Source organism: Falco biarmicus, chromosome 2 (assembly GCF_023638135.1).
Source record: "Falco biarmicus isolate bFalBia1 chromosome 2, bFalBia1.pri, whole genome shotgun sequence".
Taxonomy (NCBI): domain Eukaryota; kingdom Metazoa; phylum Chordata; class Aves; order Falconiformes; family Falconidae; genus Falco; species Falco biarmicus.
This window is the reverse complement of record NC_079289.1, coordinates 10,000,001-10,009,051: the sequence shown is the minus strand read 5'-3', so window position 1 is coordinate 10,009,051 and position 9,051 is coordinate 10,000,001. Positions and strand designations below refer to the sequence as shown.

Below are 9,051 nucleotides of genomic sequence, written 5' to 3'. Positions count from 1 at the left end.
AGAATGCAGGAAATGCAGAGCGGTTGCCGCCGTGAATGTATGAGGAGGGGCGGAGGTGTTTAAGCAGGTGGGTCAAGCTGCAGCAAGTATTTAGGAAGACCAAGGCTGTGGTGGCAGAGAGCAAAAATCCGTCTGTTGTTTCATCGTTTGTTTGTTTATTCCTCCTCCTCACGCCCGCCCCCCACCCCCACCCCCCACCCCCCCTCCTTAAATCCAGGGACCATTCACGCCTCTTGCAAATGAGACTTGGGCGATGCTGAGAGAACAGCGTGTTGCATGGCGTGTGTGTATGTGCGTGCGTTCGCGGGGGTAGGGTACTCGGTCCTCAGCATTTGCCTGTGATCAGAAGAAAACAGGATGTGCCCGTAGCTGGAGGAGTGACAATGCTAGCCGAGTGGGGCTCACCTGCTGGTGATCTTTGCAGAAGCATTTGAGGATTATTCAGCTCCAGAAGGTTTGTGCAAGGAATGCTATCTCTGCCGTGGCTGAAAATAGGAGGTGCCTACCCCTACCCGTCTTGATTATTGCCACCAAAAGGACCCCTTTGCCGCCACTGTAGGAAGAAGCAATAGCTACTGCTGACAAGGTAATGCTGCGGGGTGGGAGAGAGGATTTGTATGCCCTGGGCTGCAGACAGAAACCCTGTGGATAGGGCAGGAACTCTTTCCCCTCCCTCCCTCCCTCCCGCCTGCTTTTTCTCTGTGCCCTGGTTGCCGGAGGACAAGCACGGCTCCTGGGGGGGCAGCAAGCCAAGCGGTGGGGTGCACCTCCAGGGGCTGTTGGGGCATCAACGGGTCGGGGCGCTGGAGGGCAGCAGGCACTGATCCCTCGCCAGGAGCAGGATATGTGTGGGGCTGGGGGGGACTGGTGCACTGCAATACCTGGGCTCGGTGGTGCGTGTGATATAGCCCTTCTGTTCACCAGTGGGGATTTGTCTTGCCAGGAAGGGATAATGGAAACGGGGATGAATTTGTTTTCCAGAGACGGCCAGGCTTAGCTCAGCCATAGACTTTTCTGTGTGACCTTGGGACAAATCACTTTGGCTCTGCTCGGCGAGTCCCGTCTGTTCCTTATTTAATAATCGGAGCTAATGTCTCTGTGTGCAAAAACGATTCATTAAGGGTTGAGAAGGACAGCGATACCACTAACCGAGCAGGGAAGCAGAGACCTAAAAACCAGTGTATATACACACATCTACGTCTGTATGCACAGCCACTTAGTTGTAGCAGTGCAGGTGGCTATGCTGGGAGTTAACCTTGCCCAATAGTTTGCCCTAAGACCTAGCTCGATGTATTTAATTATTTATAAAAAAATGTGCTCCTGCATGACAAATGTGACCATCGTGGCAATTTTTATCACTGGTTGATTTTTAGGTTGGGGTTTTTTTTCTTTATTTAAACCTGCCGGGAGGCGAACGCTGGCGGCGGGCGGTGCTCAGCACCAGGGACAGCACCCGCCCCGCCGCTGCCCGCCCGCCGCCCTCCGCCCGCTGCCCGCCCCGCCGCTGCCCGCCGCCCGCCGCTCGCTGCCCATCCGCTGCCCATCCGCTGCCCATCCGCTGCCCGCTTCCCGCCTGCCGCCCGCTTCCCGCTGCTCGCTGCCCGCCGCCCGCTGCCCATCCACTGCCCGCCCGCTTCCCGCTGCCCGCTGCCCGCCCGCCTCGCCGCTGCTCGTCTTCCGCTGCTCTCCCCGCTGCTGCCCGCCGCCCGCTGCCCTCTGCCCGCCCCCTGCCCGCTGCCCGCCCCGCCACTGCCCGCCCGCTGCCCGCCGCCCGCTGCCCGCTGCCCGCCGCCCGCCCGCCCCGCCGTCGCCCGCTGCCCGCCGCCTGCCGCCTGCTGCCCGCCTCCGGCAGACAGCCTGTCCTGCACTCCGGGGCTCCGCCGTCCCGGCACCCCCACTTCCATTCCATCTCCTCCCTGAGAAGGGCTCCCTGGTGGCGGTGGGGGTGACTGGGTGTAGGGGGCGGCCGGGCGTTTCTTTCTTCTAGTCTTGAGGACAAAGTGGGGGATCATCTCGACAGTGGAGTGGTGGAGGATCATCTTGAAAATATACCAGTCTAAACAATCCTGAAAGAGAAAGATGTATAGAGGAGTTAACTGCCAGGCTCTTCTATATTCCATGACTTTTTTCGTTACCGTATTCCTAAACATCTCTATCACATGCCAATATTTTGCAAATTCCCAAATACTTTAACTACATGTTGATATTTATGCTACATGATCAGGGATGCCAGGGTTAATTATTATTCCAAATCATCAGAGAGTATTTCTGGGGTCTCCATATAGATTCTTTGTCATTTTATTTGCCAGCGTGTTTATGGCTTTTTTGATTTAGTGGTAGTACTGGAATGCCACTGTAACACCACTCTCATTGCAACTTGCTAGAAAATGTCTTTTGGAATTGCTATTGCTTTTTTCTTGATCACCTCCTCCAGATCATACAGTTTTGTTAATAAAATGACTAAGATTACAGCTGAAATCCCACCAGAGCTATTAGTTCCTGCTTCATATGGTATAACAGGTTTTGGTAACAGCAGCAGTAAGTAGTATATTTAGTGGAATCGCAGAGATCATTGCAAGTTTTGCTGGGAAGTTAAGCACCTATATATTAAAACCAAAATTGTTTCATGAACCAGAAACTGCGTGTGTGTGGGCATAATATGGGGAAGAACTTCTTGGGATCACTAAGGATCTGGCCGATAATTATAGTAGCCTGTGTTTATTATCTATGAAGGCATGAGATCAACACATTAGCCTGTCATTTTCACTAGCGGTTCTGGCCAAATGGTTAAAATTCTTCTGTGCTGCTTAGTTTCCTCCTATTTCTAAGTGGAATTACAGAAAACTGATTCATAGTCTTTCCTGTCATACCAGGCTGTTTCCTTTGTCAAGGGGCTTGATCCAGTGCTCACTGGAATTCACAGAGCTGATACTGCAACGACTAATGTTTGTTTGATCTTTTTAATTTTTTAAAATTATTTTTTTCTTTGTGAACAGAAAATTTAAACAGCAGTAGAAAATGAAAAACAGAATAGTGTGCTCATATTTCCGGATTTTCATCTGAAGGCCATGTGAGTGCATCAGGTTTTCTGTGACCAAAGTGAATTACCTCTGAGGAGTGGGTGTGGGGGACCTCCTGCCAACTGAGCCCCCCCCACCGTACTGGGGAGTAGGCTGCCAGAACAGCTTCAACCGGGTGCTTAGAGTTTGCAGTGCAAATAGCCAGCAGAACTGAGCAAAGGCTTAGCATCCTGAAGGTGCACTTTTTCCTCACATTGGTTCCCATCAGGATGAACCAAAAGGTTTCTCTCCTTATGTAATTGTTTTTCTAAGGCTATTCGATCTTTTGCTCTCTAAAAATCTTCACTGTGAGGTGAGTGGCAGGACTGACACTACTTGCTAAAATTTTGCTTCTCTGATAGTGAACCCTAGGTTAGATTCTTGGGATATGCTGATTTGATCCATATCTGTATCAACATATATTATGTCATATCTGATGGCGTTGAATTAATTGCAGTATGTATGGTAAGGAAGTGTCTGGAAAGCATTTAGTCAGCAGGTAGCCTATACAAACGTAGCGTGTAAGTAAAATTTGTCACTACAAAACAATGAGTTTTGGGACCTTACATTTTTGTGATTGCTCTGATCACAAAAATCCTTTAAAGAGACTAAACTTTAGATAAGTTTTTACGGTTGTTTGACCAATAGCGTTCTTCATGTGCTTAACACTAAGCCTATGCCTAAGTGCTTTCATGGATTGGACCGTCACAGATCTCACTCCTTCACAGCGCTGGTCTATGATTCAGTAATCTGCATTTTATTTTTATTACTTAAATCTGCCTGAAGATTTAGACACTTATGAATGAACAGGCTGCAAATGTATGAACTTGTAACAAAAAAAGAAACCTGAATAGAAGTGTTGCTCTTTCTCTCTTTTTAAGCCTTTTTTTTTTTTTTTTCTTTTTTTTTTTTCCCCTGGTAGAAAACAGGCTAAATCAAACCCTTCCTTTTGCTGAGTTCGTGTTTTACCTGTTAGAAGCCATACAGCCAAGAGAATTCAGACTGCAAGAGACAGGCCCTTCACTCCGGGGTCACTAGTGGGCGCTGCTATAATAACCTAAGTCACAGCGGGAAAGGGTTTCCTTCTCCAGGTTTAAACACAGTTACACCTGCGGTAGTAGAAGCCCTTAAGTCAGACAAGCCCTATGGATAAACTCTCAGCCACGGACAGAGTGGAAAATCAGCCCTTCGTGAACTGCTGTTCCTAGTTTGCTTTTTGATCCAGATTTAATTCATGCCATTGGATGTTACATCTCTTCTCGGTTTTTTCGGTCTGTACAGACTCTTTAATATAGATGGACTTGCATTTGAGGTTAAAATAAATAATTTTGAGGAGTGATGTTTCATGGAATTTTACAGACGCTCATTTTCTACTCGGTTAAACCTCAACATGAAGTAGCTGGAACTCTGCCCTAAAGGAGCAGCTGAGAATATCTCCTGACAGAGACTGGCATATAAAGTTTTTGCTGCCAGGGAGAGCAAGGTTATAGGAACATGTTGAGTGCTTCATCAGATCTGTGTCTTCAGCCATCTGGGTAGCCCTTAAACTTTTGTCTAGGGCAAGACCGAGCAAAGGACAGATAGGCAGAATTCTCCTTCTGCCTTACTACTTCTGCAGTTGCTCCAAGTGTGAAGCTAGTGCACCAGAAGACCGAGACCAAAGTGTCTGTCATCTATTGTTAAAGCATGTGACTTCAGGATTAATTTGCAGTTAGATCCATAGCTGAAATAAGCTAGGAACCTTGATACACTGCTAATTAAGTGCCTGATTCCATTTTGCTTATGTTGCAGTAAATTGGGAAGAACTCCCTTGACACTGAAGAAAATTGAACAGTGTGAAAAGTAAATTTGACCCTAAGTGCTGTGTATGTTGATTTGCTTGTCCATCAATGAAAACAAGTAAATGCAGATAAATTGTTAATTGGGAAACAATTCCCGTTACTTTATGCATGCATTCAAGAGTTCACTGTCTTTGATGCTGCTGATGCTTGTGTTCTCAGTCTGAAAGCTATAGCATGCCAAATTCCCTTTGGGGTTATCCCTAACAATTTAAACAGGAGTTATAGTTAAGCTTATGAAATTTTGCTTGATTTTATTTTAGTACTCATCCTCCTTGTAATAATAAGCTTCCTGTAGTAGGAAAGAATGGTAATCAAAATGTGGAATGACTTGTATGTGATTGTCTTGGGACAGAGGAGCAGTTAAATTGTATATTCGAACAGTTCCCTTGGCCGTCTTCTCTTCAGGAAGATGTTCTCCAGGAAATGTAATTACCGTGTATAGTCTATCAGCTCTCTGCTCAGCTATTTTGGCCTAAAATGGGACATGTTACCCGATTACTCTCAGGGCATCTTCACATGGCATAACCAGCTGTATCCAGTGGAAGGATGATGACAGGCAATAAGCATGAATTGAAATACAGAAAATTCTGTTTAAACATAAAAAAGAACACTTTTTATTGTCTCTGTGGTCAAACAGGTTGCCCAGCAAAATTGTGGAGTCTCCATCCTCACAGATATTAAAAACCTGACTGGACAGGAGGCTGAGAAACCTGCTTTAGTTCAACTTGCTTTAAGCAGGGTGGATGGACCAGACAGCTTCCCAAGGTCCCCTCCTGCCTCAGCCATTCTATGATTTTTAGGTTTGTGAGAGTGAGAGTAAGCCCATAGAACCAGATGTCTATTATACAAGTACAAATCCGTCTACATTTAGCAGGCTCACTTAGCCATGCCAATATAAATTCCAAGTTGTTGCACTGCATCGTGAAAGCCCACAGAAAGCATTTGCTTCGGATGCTTTGGATATGAGTCCTATCTAATACCACAAAACATAAGCAGTTTACTTGGTGTTAATAGTAACAGCTTTGTAAGTCCTAAGCAAATTGACTTTCACTTTAGTACAGTGGAATATGTGAAAAAAGTTGATTAATTATGGAGCAATTGCAGTCTGCATCTGGCCCCTTCTTTTCCCATGGATGCCATGGAGTGGAAGGATTTGATTGCTTTCAGATCTTGCTTTTGGGCTCTAGGAACCCCCTAGCCATGAGATCAGCTAATATTATGGAACTATAAATACAAAGGAGTTCTTCAGCTTTATTTCATTCTTTACCCTGTAGTTTTATACTGATAGATACAACTGTAGACAGAGAAGATCAAACAGCTGTTCTTTGAAGTGAAGAAGATACAAATGGCCTTACTGCCCTCTGGTTCTCATATATCCTGTATGGAAATTGTTTAATCTATAGATGTAAGACCAAGAACACCATTATTAAAGGTGACCAGAAACCTGGTAAATGTGTGTAGTAGAAATAAAATTGTGTATGGGGATTAGACTATGTTTTGCTTGTCATAAACTTGCCCCCAATCCTCTGAGCTCTCTCTATTCATACATATGCAGCTGCACAGGCAGGTAGGTTATAAAAAGGCATCTAATTGTATATCCAGTTACAGTCTAAGGCAGAGCTGGCATATGGTACATATACTTGCGCTCTGTACATGTAGCCTTAATTTGAGAAGCTCAGAAAAATAAGCATCCATGGTTTTAAATAACAGATATTATTTCTGTTGAAGTGTTAATAAGTTAGTAAATAATTCATATTTTTAAAAAGTGATAATGCATTCAATTAATTGGAGGTATTAGAATTTAATAGCTGTGATATTGCACAAAGATATCCCCTGTCATTCATCCTTTGGACTGCTTGCAAATTATACGGTACTGTCTTCAGAGTCACGGAACAAACAATTGGAAGACATAAGCAGTAGTGATATTCTGTAATTAGAGGCTAATTAACTTGAATTGAACTGCTGTTATTCCTTAGTGGCAAAAGGCTGCAGTATTGATAAGCCAGCTCTTCACAGAGAGAAAAAAAAAACAACCCAACTTCAAGAGTTCTACAGTTGTCTGGATCTTATTTCATTGTTAACACTTTCTATTACTAAAGATTAATATTACATGGAATTATTAATATTGAAATTAATATTAAAAACGTTCTATTCAATGTTTTCTCTTTTTAAGGATCTGGATTTCATTTGAGAACACTCACTGAAACTATGGCATGATTTCCTCTGTGTAAATAATGTATAATTTATAGGTGTCTACGTAAAATAATAATTAATCAAGGGGTTTAAGCTGAAAGAGTGTAGATTTAGATTAGATATTAGGAAGAAATTGTTCACTGTGCGGGTGGTGAGACACTGGCCCAGGCTGCCCAGAGCAGCTGTGGGTGCCCCATCCCTGGCAGGGCTCAAGGCCAGGCTGGACGGGGCTGGGAGCAGCCTGGGCTGGTGGAAGGTCCCTGCCCATGGCAGGGGGGTTGGGACTAGGTGATCTTTAAGGTCCCTTCCAAACCAAACCAGTCTGCGATTCTAACATCAAGAAGAAAAGTGTTTTTAGGTTTTCCTGTCTCAGAATCAGGAATATTTTCACTCTGACATTGTACTGAATGACCTAGCTGTGAGGGGTAAATTCAAGATTAAAATACTGCTTGATTTTCAACCTGGAAGAAACAGAGGCAAATTTTCTGTGCCAAGGGTTTCTTTTACTTTACAACATCTGAGCATTGTTAGAGTAATTGTTAATGGATTAGAAATGATTGGTAGGTCTGAAACATATGGAGACTTATTTTTTTTTATTACATCAAAAATTTCTGTCAATAAAACTGAGGTCGGGCTCTGTCCCAGAATTTTGCAGTTGTTCTGTCAGTAATGAAACAGGGCATGTGGTTCATTACGTAGCTCAGCTTCTTCCTAGAGTTAAGAGTGTACTTAATTTTCTGTACTATCAACGGATTCACTGGCAGGTGTAGAAAAATAGATGATACTTTAATGTGCTCAGGGATCAAGAACTGGACAAACTATGTTTTAAGCACTATGTTTAAAACCAGAAGCATCCTGCTGCAAATCCACTGTTAGGTACTGAACATTTTCAAGTAGATGTTCAAGTTCCATTAACCACAGCCCAAGATACGAATTCTTTGCTGATTCTTTCTCTCTCTCTTTTTTTTTTTTTTTTTTACCATTCAGCAACACTAAAGCTGATTGCAGATTGCATTGCAGACTATCAGCAAACATAGCAGATCAAATGTTTTAGGCACTAACATATCTGTATAGTCTCTGTGTTGACTTCTTTCTACCAGAGAAGTCAGTATAGCTGTCTACAGTACCAGGATTTGTCTAATTAATTGCTTGTTGGCAATTTTTGATTTAAGGATATAGAAAAATGAAAATCATTTGACTGCTTTGTTGTTTTAGAATTGTTGTTCCTCTGCTGAAACATTCACTGCTTAAAACAACTATTAATACCAAAATCAGTTATCTTAATCCTAACTTATTTTAAAAGTAAATTTGTTTCATGTTATCTCTTACAAAGAAAAAAAAGATTTACAGATTTGAAGAATCAGATTCTGCATTCCTTAGAATATTTCAAGAACAGCTCTGTTTGTCAACAGCAGTTGCCTAGTGCTGTAATTGATAACATAGTACAGCTCAAGGCAAATTTGTTTGACCTATGCATTTGTGATATACAAAGTGTCTGAAAGTGAAGTGAGTTAGTTTTGAAGACACATGTTAGAAATGGCAACATCTTTCTTCTATGGAATTAAATACTTGCTTGTCTTTTGTGCTTTTGAAAATATTTCCCAAAAGAATTTTTAAACGAGTGTGTTAAGGAGAAATATACTGATATATACCAGCAGAAGCACAAGCCTAAGATGATGAAACACTGAAGTACAATGAAATTTTCCAGCTTGAAAATGACAGAAGCAAGTTTATACAGGAGACAATGTATTACAGTCATTGAGAGCAGTAGGAATAGGTGCAATTTTGAAACAGATTATAAAGCTGATTTCATAACGAATTTTAAAGCTCTTTCTCTTATTTATTACTTTTTAAGGTTATGAGGATTATGATAACATGTGCAGCTCTGCATAGCTGTCCACTCAGAGATGATGGTGACTTCTTAGAGAATACACGCAAACTCCTGGTTAACCATCAAC

The 9,051-nt window shown here is 42.9% G+C and overlaps 1 protein-coding gene across 1 annotated transcript in view; it reads left to right on the top strand.

Moving 5' to 3' along the window:
• Positions 1-255: 255 nt before the first annotated feature.
• The window catches only part of LOC130144291 (metabotropic glutamate receptor 5-like), an 85,245-nt gene continuing 76,449 nt past the window's right edge, over positions 256-9,051 (top strand). The window contains exons 1-2 of the mRNA XM_056327722.1: positions 256-586; positions 8,949-9,051. The exon at positions 8,949-9,051 is cut by the window's right edge and continues 779 nt beyond it. The gene's annotated coding sequence lies outside the window, so the exon portion shown is untranslated. The remainder of the gene's footprint in view (positions 587-8,948) is intronic.